Source organism: Lepidochelys olivacea, assembly GCF_965140295.1.
Source record: "Lepidochelys olivacea isolate rLepOli2 genome assembly, chromosome: 1".
NCBI lineage: Eukaryota > Metazoa > Chordata > Testudines > Cheloniidae > Lepidochelys > Lepidochelys olivacea.
The window spans coordinates 118,854,925-118,882,620 of NC_140411.1; the positions used below are offsets into that span (position 1 = coordinate 118,854,925).

Consider the following 27,696-nt stretch of genomic DNA (forward strand, 5'->3'; position numbering starts at 1 on the left):
ACACTACTGACTTTTCTGGGACAGCTACGAGTAGACGCAGAGTCAAAGTCAAACTGGAGCTACTCACTTTTTTGGGGGTGGTTGTCTCCTGTAGCAGGGACTCCCTTACTTCCACCACTCCTTGCATCAATCATTATATAGTCAACTTCAAAGTGACAGCATAAATTATGTGTAGGTTATTTGAAAAAAAGCCATTCTAACTATGTATCATTCCAATCTATCTTGTTACAGATTCAGCATTCTGGACTTATTTGCTTACACTGGACAACATAGCAAAGAAAGCAGTAAAGTATTAAGGACAACTTCAGATCCTGGGTCACTGTCCGTTAACCAAAATTAAGTCTCCTTATTAGTAATTTCAAATATATGGTTTTTGGTAATTTTTAGGGGATTTCAAAGGTTAATTCCAAAATTTATCCCATTTCCTGTTACAAATACTTCCAAACATTACATGGAAAGAGTGCAGTACTGCTACAATTTTACTTTCTAAATATGATTTCCTACCTGTGTTTGAGCACAGTGATACAGTATTTGTAGGTAGACAATGCAAACCTAAAATAAAAATCACTGACTAGCAAGGAATCTAATGCTTTATAAGCAGTATAACCAAGAAATGTAAACAAAGACATTCTAGTCATGCAAACATACAAATCAAATCCAAATCAAATAATAAATTCAACTAAAATACAACTAAATTTAACCCAGACACTTGAGATAGATCCAAATTTTTGGCTGAATAGTTTATTCACTGAAAAAATATAGTTTCAGGTCACCAAAACTAGTTGCAAATTTGAAAAAAAAAATGGGTGGGCTAGATTCACAGAAAGAGTGAGGATGTCTCTGTTGCCCAAGGTTAGGGCACTCACTTAAGAGGGGGAAGGCCCCCAGCTCCAGTCTCTGCTCCTGAGCAGGAATTCAAGTCTGGGTTTCTCACATCCCAGGTGAGTGCCTTAACCACTAGCCTTTTAGTACAATGGCAGACCTGACATCACCAGTTTTATTAATCTAGCCCTTCATTTCCTTTGCTTTTATTTTAAAAAAGCCAAAGGTTAAATATGCCCCCAAAACAAAATAAAATATTCAATTCAACATTGCATTCCTTTTTCAATTCACAACAAAATTCCAAATGGTTTTAGTCAAGCCAAATTTCTGTTTTTTTGGAACTGTCTGTGAACCAAAAAAATCAGTTTTTCCCACAGCCGTACTAGACACTGAGTTTTCAAACTCAAAACCCTTTACAAGAGCACGCAGTGTATCCAAATTTGTGAATACTACTCTTTACAACTCTTTATTCTGCTCTTTACAACAGCAAGCAATGTATCCAAATTTGTGGCTCCAGATAAGAAATGTCGTAGTTGCTATTACAATTGAGACATACCATACTGAAGTCAGTGCAGAAAGAGAGCTGCTCTCTGTAAATCAAAGTAGCAATTCACAAAATGACAAAATACACAACTTTGAAAACTTGACAATGTAAGTATCTGTTTGCACATATCCACTGTTTCCCTAAACATCTTTTTACATTATATTCTTTACCATTAGATAAATACAGTTTGATTGGTAAGTAGCATTTGGGGACAACGGTAAGAAATTGGTCTAGAAACTAACATCAAATACTGAAATATGAACACGAAAAAGCCTGGTTTCAGAAAGAATCTAAACTTCAACCGATTTAATGGCATCTATTCCAAAATAAAACAGAGACGCTAACTCCTGTCATCCCACCTCCATATGGCCTTGTATTGATGACAAGTTCAAAAAAGCTCAAGAAATGGCACCGTTTTTTGTGAAATTATTCATAAGGGCCAGTCCCTAATCAAATCAGTTAATACATCCTTCTGTTGGTGATGCACCCTACCCTCCCTAATTTCACTTGCCACCAATTTGACAGGCAAGGTAATGTAAGCATGCAGTAAATTAATTAAACCCTGCACACAAGGATAAGCTGACAGATGCACAGTTCCTGGCTGTGAAGCTCCAGGGTAACAACCCACAGGGCTGTAGGTTATGGCACTGATTTTCAGCCTGTGGTCCAAGGACCCCTAAGAGTCTGCAAACTATGTCTGTGATTTCCAGATGGGTCCACACCTCCATCTGAAATTTTTTAGGGCTCTGCAAATGAAAAAATGTAGAAAGCCACTGGCTTCCAGGGCTGCTGGAACAATTTGTATAGTGGGGGTGTGGAGAGCCATTGATCCAAACCTGTAAACCCGCCCTATCTATGATGGAAACCACTTCAGGCCAGGGGGTGCAGGCCACCCCTAGTTCCAGCACCTATACTGGCTTCGGGCATCCAGAGGCCTTTCTCAGCCAGCCTGCTTTCAGCTAGATCACAACAGTTCCTACAGAGGCTCCTCTAAGAGCTCCTGCTGCTTCCCGGGAGCCCAGGCACTTCCCGGGGGCTTCGCTTGGAGGCGGGTGTTCAAGGGAGAGGAGCCGCGGGGCAGAGCAAGGCTGGGGCCAGCCCGGCTCTGGCTCACCCGCACCCGGGGCTCGGCAGAGACGCCCCCGCCCCAAATCCCAGGCGGCTCCCCCGGCGCTCCAGGGCCGGGGCTGCAGAGAAGCGGCTGCTCCCTCTGCCGCCGCCCGGCCCCAGAGCAGAGGCCGCCAAAGGCCGGCAGCGGGGAGCTCCCGGCCCCGCCGCCCTCTCACCTCCGCCAGCTCCGTCCGGGCGCCGCCAGCAGCACCAGCGCGGCTCGCTGCGGCCCGGGGCGCTCGGCGGGCGGGCGGGCCGGCAGGCGGCGCGCTCCGCCCCCACTGAGCAAGGAGCCCGGCCCCGCCCCAGCCCGGAGCGAGCGCCCCGCGGGCTGCGCTCTAGGTCCGCAGCACGGGCCCCGCCCGGCAGCCGTGCCCGGAGCACCCCAGAGTGGGGGGCCCGGCTGCGTGGAGGGCCCAGCCCGTCCGTGGGCCTGCGCCCCGCACTCAGGGACCTCGCTCCAGTGCAGGCTGAGGGCCCTGAATTAGGCCCGACTCCCAGCCCTTCACGAGCTAGAGCCGAGTTTAAGGGCAGCCCAGGCTCAGAGGGGCAGGGAAAAGCTGGAGCTCCCACAGGCTAGAAAGGGGGAGATTTGCTTCCTGCCCTGGGCTGCTGCGTCTGCTTCCCCTTCCTTCCTTCCCGCCCCAAACCGCTTCTCCCTCACCCCACGGGCTGTCCCCCTGCATCCGATGCAGCCCAGTCCCATCCACCCCTCCCCCGGAGCTCTACCCTTCCCTGGGGTGCGTTATAAGTGGAAGGCAGAGCAGGGGAAACTCCTACTGGTTCAGTTCAAAGCATAGGAGGGGTATCTGCTCCCCTTATGATGTTATATTAATAAAACATGACGAGGGGTCGCCAGATTTGATTTTTATCGATAAATGGCAGTTTCACTGTAGGCGGTGGAGGTGTAGCCCTGTTGCTCCCAGGATATTAGAGAGACAAGGTGGGGAGGTAGATTAGTTGCACCAACTTTTCACTGTACGCACACAAACTGAGGAAAAAAATATTTGTCTATAATAATCCAACTTGACAGATGGCAAAGAAAGAAAGATGCTTCTTGACTGATTATTGGTTTGATTTAAGGATATTTAGCTTTAGTCTACTTTTAAAATGTAGGTCAACCTAGGTACATTGCTTCAGGGATGGGTGGGAAAAATTCACAGAAAAAAACAATTCTTCTGTCAGTCATCCGATCTACTGCTACCCACACTCAGGTAGGAAACCTCTACACTACAGTGGTACAAGAGTAGCTCCCACAGTATAGACATGCCCCTACATTGTATGGTTTGACATGTGATGTTGACAGTTCGTGTTTTAACAGTTATAAAGCTTTATCTTTTTGAATCTTAACACTTATTTTCATTAAATAATTGTCTGACCCTCCCCCAATAGTTTCCCACAACTAGGGAAAAGTAAATAAAAATCTTTTAAAATGCTTTAAAATAAACATTGATATTAATTGAAATAAAAAATAAAATTTAATTCCATCAAGCCTAAAGATGACACAGAGTGGCGAATGCTTATTAAACAGACATTAAAGTGCTCAGCTTGCTTCAAAGACTCAAAAACGCCCTGTCCATTAGAACTAGATACTTACAATTAACTAATGGCAAGTTAGGTTGTAAGAACACAGAACTTTCTGCATCATTTGGACACATGCATGCAGAGGACTGACTGCCAAAAAATATCTCCAACAATTCTAAGAAATTTCCTCAGTAGTGTAAGACAGTGATTGGAAAGTGATTTCCACCCTCGCTGCATCATTTGTCCGTGGCAGAGTGGACTCATATTATAATACACCTCCACTATTATTGTCAATAACTTCACACTAAGGATCAGTCGATATTTCAAGTGACCTTATTTTCAAAATAAAAATCTGGATCACTTGTTTGGCATTTCTTTTTAGAGTCACGAAACAAAAGTCATACTAAAATCAAAAGTACACTATACAAAACAGAAGTGTGCCGTCATCACTGCTAGCTTGTGACTCAGTGATATTTGCACATTTCTCCTGGTGAAGGATTTTTCTTGGTAAGAGTGTTCTAAATAAACTCATGAAACTCAAGAACAATTTTAGTGTCTGCTCTCGTTCAACTTGTCTGTTCCCTTTATGCCTGTTTTTTCCCCTATGGTGTTACAACCTGGCCCAATACTCTACTATGTGTCATCAATCTGTTGCAAATGGACCCAGTTGCTATGTCCCACATGCTTCCAAGTCAACAGGGCAGATTCTAGTCACTGTTTCTAGTCTTGGGGATCCAGGGCACACACTCTCTCTGACCTCTTTTTTGACACCCTTCCTCAGGATGTCACCGTCCATCTGCCCTAGATCCCGCAACCAGTGTTTGAGACCTCAAGCCGCCCCCCTCCCCCAGTCACTTACAACTGCTTCCTCAAACCCTACCTAGAATGTGGACACTGGACTTCTAGTTTAATCCCTTCAGGGACAACATGGTGGAAAAGCAAGGAGCACAGGCTTAGCAAAAGAATTTTCTTAACCACAGAAACATTACTCTTCCAACAGTCAAGAGTTACAGACCTTTGAAAATAACAAAAGACTTGACCTGCATGTCTGTGTTGACCCCTTTTGTGAATCTCAGGTTTGTCAGCATTTCAGGGTGGGCCGAGTACCTCCGATACTCTCTCTCCTGCAAGTCCTTTTTATGTGGGGTGATGGTAGGCCTCCTACTCAGAGCAGAACCCCAGTCTTAAATAGGGCCTACAGTGCTAAGCCATGTGCTCAGACTGAAGCTACAGACCCACCACTCATGCTTTCCCCTTCCCCACTGTAGGTCCTGGTATAGAAAACTCATTGTACAAGGGGACCAGGCCAGCTGTTGAGAGACAACCAGAGCCATTGCCCCAGATTGCAGTGTTGAAGGTTCTTAGTTGTTAGTCCTTCAACAAAGGTGTCAAGCATCTTTCCCAGACAGGGTGGTTGTCTGGAATGCAGTACAATAGTTATCATTGACCAGGCCCATGCTTCAGCAGTAGCAGTGTCCATTATTTCCACTCGTAGACTAAGACATATCCCACTGTCACAATAAGTACAGAGCAGATTCTACACTGCGTAGCAATACAGGTTGAACAGATGTTTTGTAGTGTTTTTTTAAATGGGTTGATTGATTAAAGGAAAAACCAGGATATTTTAGATACCTCAAAAGAAGTTTCTGGGAGCCTGGACATAAGATCACTTTTATTAACATGCCCCGCCTCAGTTCCAGACGCTTGTGTTCATTATCTTGTTCCTTTTCAGGTTGCTTTGTTTTCCACTGTGAGCAGGGTGCCAGGGGATCAGCATTGAGGTCACTAACTGCAAAGAATGGGGCAGACAATCCCCAAAGCTGGTGGATATTCCAATACTTAGATTTACCAAACCAGCACAAAACAGCTTTTATAATACCTCACTGGTTACCCAGAAGCCAACACAGTTCCCTTAAAGCAACCCAGCCTCAGGCCTCCATCCAGACACTCACGTCAAATATGATGGGGATTAGTGAAAATCTAATCATACAAGAAAGTTCTACCAATCCCAAAAGATCAGACATTACCTCCCACATTAATGAATATTCCAGATTTTACCTAAATACACACTTACAGACAATCCTTATTAACTAAACTAGAATTTATTAAAGAAAAAAGAGAGAGTACAGACATGAGTACAGTTCTGAGATCAGATTCATAGTAGAGATGGTGAGCTTTGTATTTGCAAAGAGTTCTTTCAGAATTAGTCCATAGGTTATAGTTCAATGTTCATATTCAGGGTGATCCGGATTAAGACTGGGGATCTCAATTTTAGAACTTAAGCTTCCCCTGTATGAAGTATCAAGCAGATCTGAAATAAAAAGGATCAGTCTCCAAGGGGTTTTTATACAGTTCCAGGATCTCTCTTGACAGGTCAGAGTCCTTAGGCCAGTAATTCTCAAACTTTTGTACTAGTGACCCCTTTCACGTAGCAAGCCTCTGAGTGTGACCCCCTTAAAAATTAAAAACACTTTTTAATATATTTAAACACCATTATAAATGCTGAAGGCAAAGCGGGGTTTGTGGTGGAGGCTGACAACTCGCGACCCCCCCCCATGTAATTACCTCACGTCCTGACCCCCAGTTTGAGAACCCCTGCCTTAGGCGAACAATAGGCAATCATGGAAACTTTGAAGACTACCTATTTCCTAAGCATCATCTGTAATTACCTACACAGATTAACATAAGGCATTTTATCCACTAGGCAGTTTATCACAAACTTTAAAGAGACATATAAACAATGACATTATTTCACCCAAGATTCATTTAAATGTTAATATTCCCTTTTGATCTCTAAATCAATAGCTATAGTGACAGACAGGAGCTGTCAGTTTAGATGGCTAACATCTAACAAGAGTAAGTACACACATACAATTAGTGTCACCTCTAATTCTCTAACAATACAGGTTTGCACTTCAAAGTTCTAGCCCATCTAAGATGGAATAGCCCTAATTACCATTTATATACTTTTATAACATGTCTCTAAAGGTTGACTCTGGGGTATTTAGCCTGCGAGCCACTTAACCCTTTCTGGCCATGCATCACATACTGTATAAGATTCGTTGCAATTATATAACAGTGGTAGCAACGATGATTTGCACCGTCATACTCTAATCAGATAACATCACACCCACTTTTATTTTCAGCTCTCCAGTTCTGACATTTATAGGACTGTTCTGCTTATCTCCTGACTCCAGTATTTTCAGCTGTCAGGGTTTTGTCTGAACTAAATGGATAGATCCGGAACATGAGCTCCAGCACCTAGGAATTTTATAGCCTTCCTTTTTGCAACATGATTGAACTGATCCAAAATATTTGCTTTCTTGGCTCTATCACTGTGCTGTATAGGTAAGCTGTCAGTGCTTGAATCACTGGTAATAACCAGATTTCAGAGTAACAGCCGTGTTAGTCTTTATTCGCAAAAAGAAAAGGAGTACTTGTGGCACCTTAGAGACTAACCAATTTATTTGAGCGTGAGCTTTCGTGAGCTACAGCTCACTTCATCGGATGCATACCGTGGAAACTGCAGCAGACTTTATATACACACAGAGAATATGAAACAATACCTCCTCCCACCCCGTGGAAGCTAGTTCCAGTGACCAGATCCATAGTGGCCGCCAAAGGGGAGGACCTCCTAGCAGAATCCCTGCTACACAGTGCCCATCTCCGTGTGCAGATGGTGGAGTCCCCCTTGGTCCGGCAGAGGTTGGTACCACCAGAAGTGGAGACCACCTGGACTAGAAACTGGGTGGACCCTGCTATGCTCGGTCAGCACATGGAGCTGCCCACCCTGCGCATCCCTTGTCATGTGCTCCAAGAGGAGAGGGCAGCCTTGACTTCTGCTTCTCTTGCTTTTCTCGTGTGGGTCCTGTGGGCAGATACTCCCCACCCACCTCTCACCCCGGCTCTCCGGACCTAGTCATCAGGCCCCTGCCTCAGAGCCTCCCCAGCCACCCCCGATATCACCTGAACCAGTTGCATGGTATCCAGCTGGTCCACCTCCAAACTGTGCCCAAAGAGCATCTGTACATGCTTGTGCTTCATACCATCCCCTTCCTCACCCCCATGTCCTGCCCCGACACCAGGTAATGGGATGTGCTGCCACCTGAGGAGGGTGAGGAACCCCATTGGGCCACTCTGTACTCCAGTCTGGTTCCATGGCCTGCTAGGGATATTAGTTAGCGGCTCCTTCAGAGCCATGAGCATGGGCATGTACCTGGCATAGTTCACAAACTCCCCTGACACCTGTGCCTTCTGCAGTGAGAGGGAGACCCTGGCACACATCTTTGTGGAGTGTGTCAGGTTGCAGCCCCTTTTCTGGCTTTTCCAGAACTTCTTCCTGAGGTTCTGGCTGCACTTCTCCCTGCACTTCCTGATCCAGGCACACGCCATTCATGGCCCCACAAAGTCATGGGACTTCCTTGTCAGCCTCCTCCTGATGCTGGCCAGTACAGCCCATCCATCACACCAGGAGGAGGAAGCTGGATGGGGTGGGGGGGTACTCTGCAACCGTGGGGCCTATTTCTGGTCCCTTATCTGATCACACCTCCAGGCAGAGTTCCTCTGAGCAGTGTTCACTGACTCCCTGTACACTTTTGAGGAGCAGTGGATACTGCCAAGGATTCTCTGCTCAGTGTCCCCCTCTGGATCCCCGATTCTTTATCTCTGAACTCACCCCCATGCCTGTTTTTTTTTCCATTTGTTGTCCCCCATAATCAATTGATGCTTTGGTCCAGTGATTCCTTCCCCTTAAAAGGGAGACCTTTAGTTTTCGGTAGTTCTACACCTGCTCATCCACCCAGTGCTTCAAATAGTACTAACTCCCAGTGTTGACACCCCTAGGGTATGTCTCCACTGCAATTAAAAACCCGCAGCTGGCCCATGCCAACTGAGTCAGTCTCCCGGGGCTCTGACTAAGGGCTGTTTAATTGCTGTGTGGACATTTGAGCTTGGCCTGGACCCTGGGCTCTAGAACCCTGTGGAGTGGGAGGGTCCCAGAGATTGGGCTTCAGCTCAAGCCTAAATTTTATGCGGCAATTAAATAGCCCCTTAGCCCAAGCCCTGCAAACCTGAGTCAGCTGGTATGGGACAGATATGGATGTCTAATTGCAGCATAGACATACCCTTACTGTGCACTAACAGAGCACCCAGGCAGTTTAGCTGAGATTGCAGTTTATCTCTGCCTCCTTGTACACATGCATTACAATGCAGTTTTGATCATGCTGATCTTTCTCAAATACAAATAGTTTACCATAACTGAACCAGGGTAAATGAGGAACTGATTTTACAACCCTTATTCAGCATTCTAAAAAGGATTAAAATTTTCCCAGAAAAAGAGGAAGAGATACACAGGGGACAAAAGAGAGCTGCTCAGGGGAGGGATAATGGATATAGAAATGGATTTACATAATGGAAATAGAGATACATGCATATACATGTCATTGAGAAGGAGACGGTGCACTACTGCAATATAATAAAGACTTGTGCCAGAATATAGCTTTTGACACAAGTTGTCCAGAGCCATAACATGATCTTTAAATAAAAATTAATTTTCTTTCTCTGAGAAATGGATTGCCTTTGAATATGAGATACAATTGTATTGTGGTTTCTAGATACAATCAAAAATCACCTAAAATGCAACCTAGATGGAACAACTATAAGGTGGGTGCAAATCTGGTTGGAAAACCATTCCCAGAGAGCAGTTATCAGTGGTTCACGGTCATGATGGAAGGGCATAACGAGTGGGGTCCTGCAAGGATCAGTTCTGGGTCCAGTTCTGTTTAATATCTTCATCAATGATTTAGATAAGGACATATAGAGTACACTTATAGTTTGTGGACGATACCAAGCTGGAAGGGGTTGCAAGTGTTTTGGAGCAGAGGATTAAAATTCAAATGATCTTGACAAACTGGAAAAGTAAATAGGATGAAATTCAATAAGGACAAACACAAAGTACTCCATTTACGAAGGAGCAACCAGTTGCACACATACAAAATGGGAAATGACTGCTTAGGAAGGAGTACTGCAGAAAGGGATCTGGGGGTCATAGTGGACTACAAGCTAAATTTGAGTCAACAGTGTAACGCTGTTGCAAAAAAAGTGAACATCATTCTGGGATGTATTAGCAGGTGTGTTGTAAGCAAGACACGAGAAGTAATTCTTCCGCTCTACTCTGCACTGATTAGGCCTCAACTGGAGCATTGTGTCCCGTTCTGAGCGCCACATTTCAGGAAGGATGTGGACAAATTGGAGAGAGTCCAGAGAAAAGCAACAAAAATAATTAAAGGTCTAGAAAACATGACCTATGAGGGAAGATTGGGTTTGTTTAGTCTGGAAAAGAGAAGACAGAGGGGACAGGATAACAGTTTTCAAGTACGTAAAAGGTTGTTAAAAGGAGGAGGAAGAAAAATTGTTTTTCTTAACCTCTGAGGATAGCAATGGGCTTAAATTGCAGCAAGGGAGGTTTAGGTTGGACATCAGGAAAAACTTCTAAACTGTCAGGGTAGGTAAGCACTTGAATAAATTGCCTAGGGAGGTTGTGGAATCTCTATCATTGGAGATTTTTAGAAGCAGGTTAGACAAACACCTGTCAGGAATGGTCTAGATAATTAGTCCTGCCATGTGTGCAGGGGACTGGACTAGATGACCTCTTGAGCTCCCTTCCCGTTCTATGATTCTGTAACTCCCACCACTGGTTACACCACATGCAGACTAGGATTAGCAATTTCTTACTACTTTCATGTTTAACAGTAATTTTTTTGTTCCACAAGTGAAATGTTTCCATTACCTGGACAGCTGCTCTTCTTATCAGCCAGGAGAGACCAAATCTAACTGTGACATACACTGCTATGCAAGGAGAGCTCGTGGTTTGGTTTTCTGCACACTGCACCTTTAAATATAAGGAGTTTGCTAGGGGCAGACAATAGAGTTAAGCAATACTGGATTAGAGTCATACATAATGCAGCACTCCCATTATGCTTTCTCTCTTGGAAGGATTTGTTCTTTCTTTATACGTTATTTTTCTTAGTATAAAAGTCACCTCGACTGAAAGTACATGTTTGCTTTCTGGATATGGAAGAATGAATATCAGCTGTCATTTTCAACAGCCATGCAACATTCTGATTCCAACATTCCATCTCTTCTCCCATTAAGGGGGCATTACCCAAACCACTACACTTGCTTTTTGAGTATGGGGGGAAAAGAATATCACACCATATATACACTTTTACACCTACAGCAATGTCTTCAACTCCCATGGCCCCAGTTTAACTGCAGTGGCAGCCTGCCCTTGATGGTGGAGTTACAGAAAATATTGTCACACTCATAGGACTAGCTGGCTGTAAACTGTATTTTGGCTCTGGTCTGGCATCCAGCACCACCAACATACCCACTAAGAATGACATGGCAGAAGGCAGAAAGGTTGCTTTGTCCCAAACAGAATGAGGTTTTCAAGTGAGTCACTAATAATATTTTACAAACAAAAACAAAAAAACCCACACCAGACTAAATGCTTCTTTTCTCTGGGTTTTCCAGTGCACCCCTTCTGCCCTAGGGCTGTTCTTTAGATTTCATAGGACTTCTCTCCCCCCATGAGAAAGGAAGGCAGACATTTTACTACAACTATTTTTTGCTACCTGCTGTACTGGGGATGATAGGAAACCATGCAAAGAGACAACTATAAGAATTTTTGCCTGCTCTACACTAAAGAAATAAAACTGATTATAAAGCCCCTACATTTAGAAAAATCTGAAGAACATTTTTGTCTATATGCTTCCTCCAAATGGTTTACAAATGTCCTAATAATCATTTAGAAGAAACTTACTTTCAACAGGCTTAATAACCAATTAAAGCTTAACCGCTTCAGGGTAAATTTTTTTTTTTACCATTGTGGATCTGAAATAGTTCGACTACTCTTCTCAGTACTGTCCCACAGTGGATTGGTGGCCTTGGAAAATCTCCCAGAATTGACCGTTTCTAGGAGTTGAGCAGGGAACTATGAAATAGGTACCTAGAGGGCATTGCAACTAAAACAGTTTGGGACAGTACTAGCCTGGAAATAGAAGAAAACTGAAACCAATTCAGCTTGGCAAGCGCATGGAAGCTATAGTAGTTGTGCTTAAACCAATTCAATTATATTTAGTCTCTGGTGTAGACAAGGCATTGTTTGGCAAAAGTAAAATCAGAGATTTAATAGGTGTCTACTGGCAATGTTTTATAGAGGAAGCATAAAATGATAAATTATTTTGCTTCTGGAAGCAAATTCTGAGAGAACCATGATTTCACAGGGAGGGAAAAATGGACGTGAGCTGGTGATTGCTTTTTCTATGGTTTGCTGAGGGTTTTACTTTTGATTTTTCTTTCTGAGCACTTTGGTTTGTGAAAGATCACAGTGCTTACAAGGCCTTCCTGACCCAGAAGAGGGGTGCATTGTTAGCATCAGGTTTTCATCCCAGTGAATCACAGACAGAGGTTACTTAAATCATTACTAAGATTCCCTTGAAGTAGAGAACAAATAAAATAAGGAAAGTGCACAGATTTATTTTTGAAGATTTAATGTTTGATGAGAATATGCTCTTAACTATAGAAGAACTAAAGAATATTTAATGCATTGTGAACTGGTGATACCTACTAAGGCTAACTCTAAGTAGACCTTTCCTATTAAAATACCATTATTTTACCTCTTCACAGTTCTTTATTCCCCACATCAAAAGTCAACGTATACTGCATAAACAAACCTAGGAAGGTCCAAATTCCTATACAAGGCTCAGAGACAGATCTCACACTGACTGCAAATGCTGCATGGAAATGTCTCAATTTGATATGTCCCAGAATTGGGTGCAACTCTGGATGTTGCTGATGAAATACAAGATGTTAGACCTACTGGATGATGATGGTGTGAGGCTGTTCCTGAAAGTTCCTCTGAACCTTTTCTCATAGACTCTTAGGACCAGTAGGAACCGTCATGATCATCAGTCTGACCTCCTGCATATTGCAGGCCACAGAACCTCACCCACCTACTGCGGTAATAGACAACCTCTGGCTGAGTTATGGAAGTCCTCAAATCTTGATTTATAGACTTCAAGTTACAGACAATCCACCATTTACACTAGTGTAAACCTGCAAGTGACCTGTGCCGTATGCTGCAGAGGAAGGCAAAAAACCCCAGGGTCTCTGCCAATCTAACCCAGAGGAAAATTCTTTCCTGACTCCAAATACAATGATCAGCTAGACCCTAAGCATGTGGACAAGAGCCACCAGTCAGAAACCTAGGAAAGAATTCTCTGTAGTAAAACAGAGCGCTGCCCACCTAATATCCCATCATCAGCCATTGGAGATATTTGCTGCTAGCTGTTGCAGATTGCCTACATGCCAGTGTAGGCAGTCTCATCATACCATCCCTTCCATAAACTTATCAAGCTCAGTCCTGAAGCCAGTTAGGTTTTTGGCCCCCACTGTTGCCCTTGGGAAACTGTTTGAGAACTTAACTCCTCTGATGGCTAGAAACCTTTGTTTAATTTCAAGCCTAAACTTGTTGATGGCCAGTTTATATCTATTTGTTCTTGTGTCCACACTGGCAATTAATTTAAATAACTCCTCTCACTCCCTAGTATTTATCCCTCAGACATATTCATAGAAAGCAATCATATCTCCTCACAGCCTTCTTTTAGTTTGGCTAAACAAGTCAAGCTCTTTGAGTCTCCTTTCATAAGGTAGATTCTTCATTCCTCGGATCACCCATATTACCCTTCTCTGCACCTGTTCCAGTTTGAATTAATCTTTCTTAAACATGGGAAACCAAAATGGCACACAATATTCCAGATGAAGTCTCATCAAGGTACTGAAGTACCTTGTTTAATGGTACTAACACTTCCCTGTCTCTACTGGAAATACCTACACTGCATTACTCTTTTGCACAGCCGGTTCACACTGGCAGCTCATAGTCATCCTGTGATCAACCAGTACACCCAGGTCTTTCTGCTCTCCTGCCACTTCCAACTGATAAGTCCCCAGCTTATAGCAAAAATTCTTGTTGTTAGTCCTTAAGTGCATGACCGTGCACTCTGCACTATTAAATTTCGTCCCATTTCTATTAGTCCAATTTTCAAGGTCATCCAGATCTTCTTGTACGATATTCTGGTCCTCCTCAGCTATACCTCCCAACTTTGTGTCATCTGCAAATTTTGTTAGCTGACTCCCACTTTTTGTGCCACGGTCATTAATACAAATGTTAAATAAGATTGGTCCCAAGACCGATCTGTGAGAAACTCCACTAGTAACCTCCCTCCAGCCTGACAGTTCACCTTTCAAAGTACGAACCATTATAGTCTGCCATTTAACCAGTTCCTTACCCTTATTTCTAGCTCTTTTGCTTTCCTTTCTATCCCACCAAAGAGCAGCTTCTTTGTCTTCCTCAGTAGGAGGCAACAACCAAACTCACATTTCTCTCAGTTTAGAAAGAGCTTACAACATAGCTTAAAACAAGATGAAAGAGTTGGTGTAAAAATGAACTGTAGGGAGATGGGGAAGGAGGACAAGGAGGTAGTGACAGGAAGGAGTTATTAGACTGTAAACTCTTTGGAGTAGGGACCATCTTGTGTGTGTGTTTGTACAGTGCCTTGAAAAACGGTCCATAACTAGTACTCCCAGATGATATGGTAACAACAAAAACTGTAGATTGGCTATTTGCACAATTTGCAGGTTTGTTTTTATTTAAAAAACAAAAAACAAATAAGGGACATTAATGATGTCACTATTCCCTCCCTTCCGCCCTTCTAGTCATCATCAGCTGGCTATTCACCATAAGAAGCAACATGAGATACAAAAGGAATAAAGAATCTTAAAACTGACGTGATAGTAATTTGTAAGAGCAGTGCAGTCAAATGTGTCATGTACCCGTCTGCTGATTTACCATCAGCAGCTGGAGAACTGCTATTGCTGTGCAGGATCAGCCTAAAATATACATGAACCAAAGCCATACTTCAAAATTGCACTGTAAGATCATCAAGTCTAAGCAGAGTAAAGTAGTATAAAAATGTACCAATTAAATCAGACACCTGCCCCAGGAATATCACTGAAACTGCCATTTACAATATTTTAGAGATGAGGGTACTGTGATAGCAAGCACAAATCTTTTGGCACTGCTGGAGGGACCCCAAAGTCCAGCTGTACCCCCACCACATTGCTGCCCCTAGGAGAAGGGGTTCCACTGAGCCAGCCAATAGCAATAGGGAGTTACCCAGGGTCTGGAGGCAGCTCAGGGAGACACTACCAGCTAGGTAGTGCTGATCACAGTAAGAGTCATCCATATTTCAGTCATTGCTTATGTAAATGTGGAAAATTAATTGTCAACATACAAACTTGCATATTTAATTGCTTAAATTTTCCTGATTGTGACCTTATAGCATCTCTCTCTCTCTCTCTAAAATAGCAAACAGAAAACAAAACACCCAAAAAATAGACATTCCATCATGTGGCATCATATTGATACCTACCTGGGTCATGGATCTAAAGGCTACAGTTTTGCTCATTACACAGGCTTCTGCCACTAGAGCTAATGAGAGCAGTAGTACATTACCATTGTCTATGTGGACCAGCACTATAGAGGGACGATACACACTTTGCCAGTACACCTCATAGCTATTTGCTGACAACAGAGGAATGGTGAGACCCGGGACCTTGGGTTCCATTCCAGGCTCTGGAAAAGAGAGTGTTCTCTAGTGGGCAGACATTCTTCTGCCCATTCCCCTCAAATCTGCCCCCTTCTCCTACATCCACTCCTACCAACTTGTTCCAGTTTTGTTTCTTACTCACCCTGGTTCTTTGTCACAGTCACATTCTCTTTGCCTACCCAGTCTCAGGCTTCTCATTGTAGTCCCAGTCTCCCTGCCCAGCCAGTCCCAATTCCTCCATTTCTGTCCCCATTCCTTGTCCCCAATTTCCTTGCCAGCCACTTCCAGTTCCCTTCTCCCAGCTCCTCATCCAATCTGTCTCTGTGCTCCACCTCCCCACTGGATCTTATTCTCCCTCCCCAGGCTCCTCATCCAATCTCAGTATTTTCCCCACCCCCTGCATGGCTCTTTGTCGCAGTGTTACCCTTCCTTGGCTCCTTGTTCCAGGCTGTTTGCCCATGTAATCCCAGTTCTCACCCCCGCACTGGAGCTCCTTGTCCACTCAGTGGACCCCCCACCAATATTGGTTCCTAATCCCCCATCTCCTAATCCAACTAATCTAGTTTCTCACAATCCCCCAAATACAATGTTCCACCAACTGGCTCCCAGTTCACCTCCATTTCCCTCACTGGCTCCTAGTCCCTCTTTCTCTGTCCAAACAGTGCCAGCCTCCTCTCCTCTCACTCCTCTCACTCCTCTCCCTGCCCCAGCTCCCAGTCTCCTCTCCCAACCAGTCCCAGCCGCTCCTCCCCTCAGCTCCCAGGCCCAGTCTTCTTGCCCACTTATTATCACTCTCCCCCACAAACTCCCAGTTACAGTTTCTCTCCCCCATACAGTTCCAGTCTAGCACTCTCCTCGTCCCAGTCTAATCCTTTTTCTCTCCCTTGTCTGCTTTTCTCCCCTATTCATTTGAATCAGACGGCTTCCTCCGCTGTACTGCCTGGGTGCCAGAGGGGAGAGGGGTGTCATTAAGCACACAGGAGAAACAGGCTTTCTGCTCTTAAATTCCAGTACACAACCCCGCCCTTGCCTGGAGCAGCCATGACAGTGAAGCCCTAGGCTGGAGCACACTCAGTACCTCTGTGGACATGCAACATGTACAGTCTGGTCAGCACTAGGAGCGGTGAGAGGCTCAGGCATGCTCAGTGAGGATGGAACCTTCACATGTTTCAGCTGCTAAAATTGAAATCTCTACTGAGCACGTGACACTTGCAATTTTTTTTTTTAAGGCTTGTAACTTGGCTAAGTTAGAATGGATTTTCATGGGAATGGCAAAATGCACATCCCTGCCAAGAAGGCCACCTCCCTGCCAAATTTCAAGTCCCTGCTCCAAAGCAAGAAGGTGCTAGAAAAAAGGGGGCGGGGGGAGAAAATCACCAGAATATTTTTAACATGGGTAAAAATGTTTTTCTTTAGCCTCATTCTTGGAAACATGTGAACCATTTTGGCTGAAAGGTTCCGAAAAATTCAGCCGGAGACAAAATGAGCATGGAAAATTGCAGCCTGAACAATTAATATTTGGCAACATTATAAGGAACAGAAAACAGGGCTTTTCTCCCACCCTCTTAATAGGGCAATTTGAATAGAAGGTGATGCTACCAGTCCCACCTATAATATGTGATGTTGCCAGACAAAGGAACACACAGATACGTGTCATACGAATCAAAACAACTCCACACATCATCATCTGCTTCCATGAGTCTGAAGTCCAAGTTGTACAAATAGCTGTGGGGGAGCGCTATTCCCATGTTTGTATATAAAAGCAATGGCTGGACATATTCCATTGTCCTACAGTATTTCCCCACATACATTTAGGAAACAAGCTGTCAACGGTGAACATTTTTATGATCTCCTGAGTTCAACAATAGCAAGTTTCCACTGTGACCAAAACAAATGTGGCTGGATTGGACAGTGAAAGAAGGGAGGTGGAGGAACAGGAGACAGAAACGGATGAGAAAGAAGATATGTGAGGAGGATAAATATGTTTGATAAAGGAAAGGGTTAAGTCAATGAAATAGCCATATAATTTTACCAAACAGACAAAGCAAACTGAAGAGAAAAAAGAAAAGGAGTACTTGTGGCACCTTAGAGACTAACCAATTTATTTGAGCATGAGCTTTCGTGAGCTACAGCTCTGTAGCTCACGAAAGCTCATGCTCAAATAAATTGGTTAGTCTCTAAGGTGCCACAAGTACTCCTTTTCTTTTTGCGAATACAGACTAACACGGCTGTTACTCTGAAACCTGAAGAGAAAAAGAGAGACAGAAATAAAAAGCTAAAAAGACAGAATCCAAAAAGTGTCCTGAAGAGACTGTTCGAGTGAAGAAAAAAAACAAACAAAAAAACACCCCAGAACATTTAAAAATTATGGGAAAATAGATGAAGGTATGAGACCAAAAAAAACAAAACAAAAAACCCAAGGAAAGGTTACACTAAAGCAAACAAATATGAGAGAGAGAGATGGAAGGCAGACCAAGTAAATTCAGTTTTTGAAACGAAGTTATGGAAGGTTTGATGCCAAAGTATCACAATGAAATACACACTTTATTTTTCTTAGAAGACATCAAAGAGCATAGTTAAATGCAAATAGAAGCAGGTGATTGTGGCTAGGTGACCTAATTGTTGAAGGCAGGAAATATCAACTGTTGGTGGCAGGAAATAACCTGTTTTAATTGAATAGGGAGGTGTTTTTGGGGGGAGAGGGATTGGTTTTTGTTTGTTTTTTTTAAAGAAACCCTAAGCTTTTTTTAAGAAATCAATGCTCTGTACGCTTCATAGAATGGCTTTTGTATCTGTTCTAGTTACTAATGGAAAGTTTGAGAGTGCATTTGTGCTTTGTTTTGGTACTTTTTTAATTGAAGATATCTTTATAGTATATTTTTCTGATACAGAATTTCAGATAAATACTTGGAAAACTAGCTTTTATGCAAAATAATAATAATTTTCTTTTACAAAGCCTTTAATAGAAGTAATGAACTGCTTTTTAAATATAAATCTTCTTTAGAGGTCTTTAATACTTCTGGGCATAGGCACAGACTCCGTGGGTGCTCCAGGGCTGGAGCATCCATGGACAAAAATTAGTGGGTGTTCAGCACCCACTGGCAGCCAGCTCCCTCCTACCCCCCAGCACCTGCCAACTACCTGGTGCCCTGCCAATCAGCACCTCCCCCTCTCTCGCAGCGTCTGCCGCCCGCTGCAATCAGCTGTTTCATGGCCTGCAGGAGGCTCTGGGAGGGAGTGGGAGGCATGGGGATGGGGCATACTGGGGGGAGGTGGGAAAGAGGCAGGGAAGTGGTAGGGTGAGGACTTGGGGGAAGGGATGCGGGGGGGAAGAGGTGGGGCGGGGGCTTGGGGGAAGCGGTCAGGTGGAGGCAGCGCCTGGGGCGGAGTTGGGGGTTGAGCATCCCCGGGGACCGGAGGAAGCTGGCGCCTATGTTTCTGGACCAGATGCTGGCATCCTTATTCACCTGGAGTAGGACAATATTGTGAGTAGCTCAGCTGAGGTTTTTCTCATTTTGATTTTACTGGAGCATAAGGCACAACTTAAAGTGAAGAAGGGCAGCAGATTCTGTCCCTTTGTTAGGGAGAGGGGGGAAAGTCACAAAATGCTTCAAAAGCCCTTCCTTTAATCCCATCTGAGATTACATAAGTGTCACATAATGAAAATACAAACTACGGTGGCCATTTTAGTCTATGATTTTCTTGAACTTCAGAGTAGAATTGCAACAAACCTTACTAGAATATATTCTTAGCTAGTCCAAAAGAAATTATCCACAATGTTTTGTGTTAGTCTTTAACAGCCTGACCAATTAATAGGAAGGACAAAAGACTTTAATTGCATCTCTACTTCCACAAAGACAGGATGCTGAGAACAAAAAGATCAGAGGCCAAAAAATGGTTTAACATCCGATAGTCTAAAGCCCCACATGCAATTATTTAATAGTCTGTCAGCAATGGTTCAGGTGCCTGGGCTGGCTGTAAAACACTGGCTAAGATGTTCAAAGCCACCTACAGGTTTTGGACACCCATTCCCTGTTGGGAATTGAGCAGCGGGCATCCAAGACCAACAGGGCTTTGAAAACCTCAAGCCTAGGGAATCTCTCGATGAAAGTTCTAACCCAGCAGAGCGTTACCAGTATCCCAGTAAGTGCACCACCTTGGAGCAAGGTATGGGAAAGCCTCCACCTGCATGGAGTTACTGCACACGGATGCAATGAAATCATGGATGGAAACACAGATGCTGCATCGGCAGTATAACACCTACCAGCTCAGTCCCATAGCAATCTTATCCATCCTTCAATGGCCATTTGATGCTTTTCCAATCGACCTTCCAGGCCCATTTTTCTCTATTAGTTGTTGTTTAATAAATTGTATTTGCCTGAACTATATGATCAGTGGGTCAGGGAAGCATCCAGAGCTGAGCGAGTACTCCAGAATAGCCCTTGTCCCAAGTGACTACAACAAGACTGTGGGTCGAGCCCCGCCCCTGAATCCTCGGTCCAGCCTGGTCTGGGTTACAAGGACTCTACCACAGAGGAGAGTGGAAGGGGAGTCCTCGAGGTTAGGCAGACCTCTGGGTAGAGTGGGAGTGAGGACGGAGATTCTTTCGCTAGCCAATTCCACCAGCATAGTGTATAAGCCAGGAAAGTCCCCCACAATACTGGGACCATTCCCCCACTTACACATACAAATTGGTGGTGAGCATCAGGCTACTGAAAAGTAGCCAATGTGACCTTAATTTGTGAATAATCTCTCCCGCCCCCAGACCGGGATTTGGAGAATGCAGAGATAGCTCAAAGCCTCCATAGTTTCCGTTTTCCCAGGGCCTCTACACAGAATCTCACCCACTGCCTTACAGCACAACTCTGGTAAAAGTTTGCATGTCTGTATGCGGATATCTTTCAGCAAGAGAACGACCAGCATTAAAGACAGATGTGAACTGGCAATTGTGTTACACCAGTCTTATGCTGATATAACCAGTAGAGATGTGGAATTACACCACTGTAAATCTTGACTAATTTAGTGTTGAATGTGGCTCCTTAGGTTTTGCTATACTTTTTTTCTCCCCATTATGTTTGTCTCCTTTTGTCTTAAGAGCTAGACTTTAACCCCAAAACCTAAGAGCTACCACCTTAAATTTACCCTCTGAACAAGAGAATTTGCAAGCCATCAGAAAGTCTTTCAAGCAAGGACTTTCTTTCTTTTATATGGAGTTTTTTTTGTTTTTTTTTAAAGGGAAAGGGTATAAAGGGAGATTAATTTTAAGTTCAGTAAACCTTAATTTAGCAAAGTGGTTTTTCCTCCTTTTTGATGTTTAATAAATGTTGAAGTTTTTTGGAGGTGGGGGGTTGGTAATGCAGAAAAAGTGAGACCTAACCGTTGGTGTCACAACCACAAACTATAATTACTGTGAATGCTGGGCTAGAAAAGAAAGTAACAGCTAAGAATGGTTTTAAACCAACTCCTAAATACTTATCTGATCCTTACAATATGGCAAAGAAGCCAGGGTAGGGGCAGGTCACCGTGGTCCAGTGAACAACTGGGAAAGCAGGGATGAGTCATCTGCTATTCCTTGAAAATGTCAAGGAGAGATAGAGAGGCCCTGACTTTCCATTCAAGAGCTTTTGCTTGCACATCATGTACAAGCAAAAAGGGCACAGGGATAATTTTCCATTTTCAGATCACCTTTAAGGTGACTAATTTAGAAAAAATAGTGCATAACTGCTCAATTCCAAACAATGCCTCAGATATATTTAGCAAATATGGTTACAATGGTGGTGTCAGTCCATTTCTTAGTGGTCTGACCTCCTTGTTACGATGAAACTGTGACAGACATCTTTTTCTCTCTCTGGGAAGGAGAGGGGAACCTTGCTGTTCTGGTCCCTGCCCCCTGACAGACACCATAACCATCTTACTCTGCACAAAACCCTGCCATTCCAATAGATTTGAACTCTATGCAGGCAGGTCTTTTTGTAGGATCAGGACCTAAGCTGGTGCACACACAAAATGAAAACAAGAATTTCTAACATGTATATGTCTTAATAATAAAGAAGTGGATTGGTACAAGGCATTGTACTTTAATTGACCTTAATTTCCCCAGTCCTAGCAACAAGGAGGAAAGCAGATCCTGCTCTAGCTATATGAGATAATTATGCTGACTTGTTTTTACCATCTGAGCTAAGTAAGATAAATGAAAGCGGGAGAACTTTGAGTCATCTTAATTGAAAGGCTGCTTGGAAGGAATGACACACATAATAAATTGAGAGGTTTTTCCATGTGTTCCTTAACTCATTAAAAGACTTAATGCACAGGATTTCCTAGCCAGGAACAACAACATTATTTATCTAACGACCATGCTAATGTGACTGGATTAGGATAATGTTTTCTCCATCTGGCTCACTGTCATAAATTCTGCTTTAAACTGCAGCCCTGAAATATTTAGATATCAGATTTTATTTTTATTTATTTATTCTTAGACTTGGAAAGATTTAATTTTTATTGTTTATAAAACTTGACAAACAATATTTGCTTTGGTTTTAATCAATGAAAGTTATTGCAGTACCAGGAAATGTAATAAAGCTAAGACACTAATTATTTACTTTAATTTTATAAACATACAAGTCAGTTTATAACAGGTACAGAAATAAAATGTCATAATATTGTATATGGATTGCCAGTTCAAACCGACTGCACATATTACAAGTGCACTATATAACAACTTTTTCTTTCTGTATCTGTAAAATTAGTTTTGGAGAAGTAAGTGGAGCAAAAAACTAGATGAATGCCACCATATAAGCCCAAATCCTACAGATTTACAAATGTGCTTAACTTTATATTGTGAGTAGTCACACTGGGTGAAATCCTTGCCCCACTGAAGTCAACGGGAATTTTGCCATTGACTTCAATGGGGCTAGAATTATACTGACTTCCGTGGGACTGTTCATGATGAGTAAAGTTAATCCTATGTATAAATCTTTCCAGGATTGGGGCCTTCCTCATTAAAACCTAACCCTTCTAAGACTACTTATATTGTATTTTACATTTTTTAATTCTACTGGGCTTCAGTAGGATTTCCCCCCAAGAGGGTAAGCAATTTGGAGCAGGGACATTCTTTTGTCACCTAGCACAATGGGGTCCTGGTCCATCACTAGGGCTCCTAGATGATAATACAAATAAATAAATATACTCTGCACAGGGATGAATTTCACTCTAGAAGAGCAATGCTGGTACATTGAATATTACTTTCTAAAATCTGTATCCTGCATCCCTAAGTACATGGAAGTAGTATTGAAGTTATTAATAGTTTGAGGAATGCATCCAGAGCTTGCAGAATTGAACTCCTAAATCAAAAGTTGTACTTTAAAAATGAAATGTACCCACTGTCTATAACAAGCAATATTTTGCACTTTCTTGGTGCCTTCCACCAGAGGATCTCAAAATGCTTTAAAAGCATGAATGACTTAAACTTTACCGCTGTGTCTTTAACAGAGACACAGGAAGCTTAAATTACTTAAGAAAGTCTGTGGAGGAGCCAGAAATGAAAACCAGATCTCCTTGCTTCCAATCTTGTCTCTAACCAAGAGCTTTGGCCTCTCACATTTTCAAAGAACCTACAGAAGTTATGCACCCAGTTGCCAGAAGTCCCAGTCTTAAATCTCAAACTCTAACTAATGCAAGTGGTCTCATTTATTCAAATGATTGAAGTCAGAGTTTTCAAGACTAGGCCAAAAAAAAATATATAGTTTTCCTGAGGATAGAACTACGTAGGGATGAACTCTTCGAAGTGCATAGACAGACATTTTCCAAATACTTTTAATAATAGTGCACCGGATAATTTCAAAATTGGAGCAAAATAAAAGTATCTATAGGACATTTCTAAATTGGATCAATAGCTAGTGCTTTCCAGACAGTGGTCCAAACAACGCTGATAGGTTTGTAGCGACTACTTTTCCACAAACTTCATCTATTCAGTTTGGAGCATTACCAGGGTTTATTACGGCAATTCCTTGATAAAAAACTAAAAACCACTGAACCCGATGGACAGACTCCATTTTACTACAGTGGCTTTGGATCAGGCCTTAAATGCCAGTAACTCTGGACTTAATATTGAACAGGTGCAGAACAAAGATAAGAGGCTCTGGAAAAGTACTGCTTTCCTCTGACTGGCTGTATAAGTTGCAAGAATTCATAATACAGGACGAGCAAAGGACACTTCAAAACATATCCAGCCTGAGTCTCCTCTCACTTTCAGTAAATCAGGAGCAACTCCATAGAAATCAGTGGGGTTGCAGTGGTGCAAACGAGATCAAAATCAGGCCTTATTGTTTTATAAACACCCATTAGAATTCCACAGGGACCCATCATCTTTCAACACTATATGTAGCTGCTTTTTAATCAGGAGATTAAATGTATTAAAGTAACTAAGGTTTCAGAGTAGCAGCCGTGTTAGTCTGTATTCTCAAAAAGCAAAAGGAGGACTTGTGGCACCTTAGAGACTAACCAATTTATTTGAGCATAAGCTTTCGTGAGCTACAGCTCACTTCATCGGATGCATTCGATAACAGTACAAGATGACTTTATAGAAAGATGCAATATAATCATAGAAATGACATTATACAGTTACCAAACTTTTTAAATGAATTGTGTAAACCGTTGTGTAACTACAGTATATTGTTACAAAACTGGATTTTTTTTAAAGTTACTTAATATAAAGGAAATGATTAACAATAGAACAGGTTGAGAGATTATTTTACAATCCAAGCTAACTAAAGACTCAGTTTAAGTCTCACCTCCAATATCTGGGTGTCTCTCTAGATAAAACACTTGTTTAATTAGACGTACTGCATCTTGCTAATATAGGTCAGTTTTAACTGTACATTTGCTTATTTATTACTATTCTTTACCACCTTAACATTCTTGGGACCAAATCCTCTCAATCCATGCAAAGTTCAACTAATACTAATGGGTGTTCCCCCAGGACTGATTGACTCTTGCCTTTGCTGCCTTGGAGTGCTCATGCTGATGCTTCACAGCAGGCATTACAGCCATGGGCAGGGGTTGAGGCCACTGAACATCCCAACCCAGGTGGTTTTGGCCAGTGAATCTGCCTAGCCACTGACCATGCATCTGTACCCAAAAAACAAACAAACAACAAACATTCATCTGGAATCGACGCCAGATAGCGCCTCATTGCCTTCTCCCCACACAGAAAAACTAAAAGGGCCAAAGCTATTAAAAAAAAATCATATGAGTTTCCATGTGCAGAGTTTTCAGGTCTCATGCAGGCAGGGGAGCTGGATTTACCTTCCCATTTTGTGGGCAGGAGGCCAGATATCACAGAGCACCACGGAAGCATAGAATGTCCATGCAGGTGGCCAAACTTCATCTTCTCCCTCTCCTCTAGCAGCATAGCTCCACCTCATCTGGCCCCTTCCACTTCTGTCCTTACTTCCCCAAAGGTTTAGCATTAAGTCCTGTAGATATTTGCTGGGGCATAATTCAATGTAGAGTGGATCTCCCCCAGCCATGGCCTTCATTGCTCAATGATGCCCACTAAACAAGAACCCAAATTTGTAGCATTTGTCCAGAGAAGTTTCAGAAGAACCAGAGGGAAAGAAGGGATGATGCTGTTTAAATTCAGCTCCTCTCCCTCATTTTGCTAACATTTAAGCAAGTTTTCCTAACTTTTCATCCCTTCTTAGCTGAGGGCTGATAGAGATGGGAAAATAATAAAAGCTCTTAAATTTAGTCTTCAGATTGGGAATTTCCTGTTATACAGCATGCACTTGAAGTTCATTCCTTATTCATACTTGGAATTTTTCCATTTTATTTCCCAGTCTCCACATTGGTTCTGTAACAACTACCCTGGGAAATAGATTCAGCCTCCTCCTCCTTTTGATTAAACTCTATTTTATCAAGGATATGTTGATAAGTAATAGACCTCACATTTCACCTCTGCACTGTCAGATATAGTAGTCTTGATTCCTCCCTCTCTTTTATACACTAGGTTAATTAACTGACTTCAGTAGAATTACTGCCAATTTCCAACAGTATAAATGAAAAGACAATCAGTCTCAGTGAGTTTACAATGCTCAGCCTTTTACTAGCCTAGGAAGGAACTGCAGATGTAGGACCAAATCTTGTTTGCCTTGCTCCTGTGAACAGTCCTATTGATAAGTAGGGCCAGCAGTATTTGGTCCATAGTCCAGTATCATCTTGGATCTCCAGCTTTGCTTCCCAATATAGCTACATAGCCTCCACTATCTGCTTATCTGTTGGTCCATTTCCAAAGAAGTGAACAACTCACACTTAGTTTAGGTGAATAACCCGGAGCAAGTATGTGAGTGACCATCACAATGACAGGTTGTAAGAATATAAAAAAGGATTCTGTAGGAAGTGAGCAAATTACCTAAGTTTTTTTCAGAACCTTTAATTAACCCTGTTTGTTACAACAGTGTTAGTCATCCTGGCCCAGATCCTCAAATGGTATTTAGGCACCCACCTCCCAGTAAAATCAATGGAATTAGGTGCCTACTCACCTTTGATGATTTGGGCCCATGTCCCTAGATGACTTCAACCTCTTATTGTTTACATTTCTTTTTTTTTTTTTAAAGAAAGATTCTGAACTTAGAAAAAGGCAGCATCTCAGACCCTAAGGGCCACCTGAGTTTGCTACACTCATGAACCCTTTGTGAAGTAAAGCTTGTTTAAAGTATTGCCATCCCTGCTCAGTCCAAATAGTTGATGTAGGGCAGAAGCAAGTGGGAAAACAAAAGTTGTGCAGAGAGGTTTATGCTCTTTCTTCCAGACTCCCACAGATCAAGTATATGCATTGCTTAAATATGCACAAATACATTGGCCCCAAATGTCCTCCTGATCCATGAAGCAAAATACACAATTCTGACATCTCAAGGTCCAGGTTTCCTGAAATGATCAACTGCCACTACAAACAAACAACAACAAAAATCAGGTTCTGGGCAACTTTAAATAGTCAGTTTGTGACCTAGGCCCAATCCAACTCCTGTTAAAGTCAAAATGACTTCAGGGTGAATTGGCCTGGACCACATCCCCTAGCAAAAGGAATTTGGAATTGATCCTGACCAATGGGAAATCTTGGCAAGTGATCATAACAAGTGGTGCCATCGTCTTCATCAGCGTATCAAAGTCCATGACAGGAGCTGGCTCCTACAGCTTGAAGAGAGAAGAGCCCGTAGGAAGCAAGCAGTTCCCAATCAAGATACAGACATTTGCATAACTGCCAAAGATAGTGCAAGCCTCGGATTGGCCCATTCAGTCACATGAGACATTGCAAACCATCTACATCATAAGCTGCAATTCCCACCGTCTCTTGCAGACGAAAGGATGCCAACACAGGTTTAAAAACAGAGCTGGAAAAATGAAAACACTTCTGAAACTGAATCTAGTGTAAGATGCAGTATTATTGTAGCTATGTAGGTCCCAAGATGGGAGAGAGAGATTGAGAAGGTAGGTGAGGTAATGTCTTTTATTGGACCAACTTCTGTCTCTCTCACCAACAGAATAAAAACAGATTACCCACCCAACTTGTCTCTCTAGTGTCAGACTCTTTTTCAGCTCATGAAAATACACAAGTTCACCCTAGTGTGACACTGTTGTAACTGGAGTAAGTCAGCTTTGGCCCCTTACTTGTGCGCTGGTTTATACAATTGTCTTTTGTCATTTCAGAGTTATTTCATACGATTGAAACAGGAACAACATTTCATAATAGGCAGAAGCACTTGTCGTAGAATTTCTAAGACAGACAGACTTAAAGAACTAAATAAAGTCTTTTCCCACAGCATTAATTCAAGCTTATGTTTTGGTCTACCTACCTCTTAGATTCTAAAATATATTTTATGGGAATGTAAAACCCACTCAATCATCTTAATCACTTCCTCGGAGAGGAAGCGTGGTCCAGTAGCTAGGGTGTTAGTCTGGGCTTGCAACTGAAGTTAGACACGATGGTGCTTTTGAAAATTCCAGTAGGTGCCTAAATACCATTTAAATTCA

The 27,696-nt window shown here is 42.6% G+C and overlaps 1 protein-coding gene across 5 annotated transcripts in view; it reads right to left on the bottom strand.

Moving 5' to 3' along the window:
* The window catches only part of LOC311514703 (interleukin-1 receptor type 1-like), an 80,899-nt gene that overhangs the window by 51,710 nt on the left and 1,493 nt on the right, over positions 1 to 27,696 (bottom strand). For 2 of the 5 annotated variants that reach the window (XM_084617368.1, XM_084617364.1), the window contains exon 1: positions 2,653 to 2,795. The exons of 2 other annotated variants lie outside the window; for them this stretch is intronic. The gene's annotated coding sequence lies outside the window, so the exon portion shown is untranslated. Of the gene's footprint in view, positions 1 to 2,652; positions 2,796 to 27,696 lie in introns of those variants that run through there. One more of the 5 variants, XM_084617367.1, reaches the window with a different exon arrangement.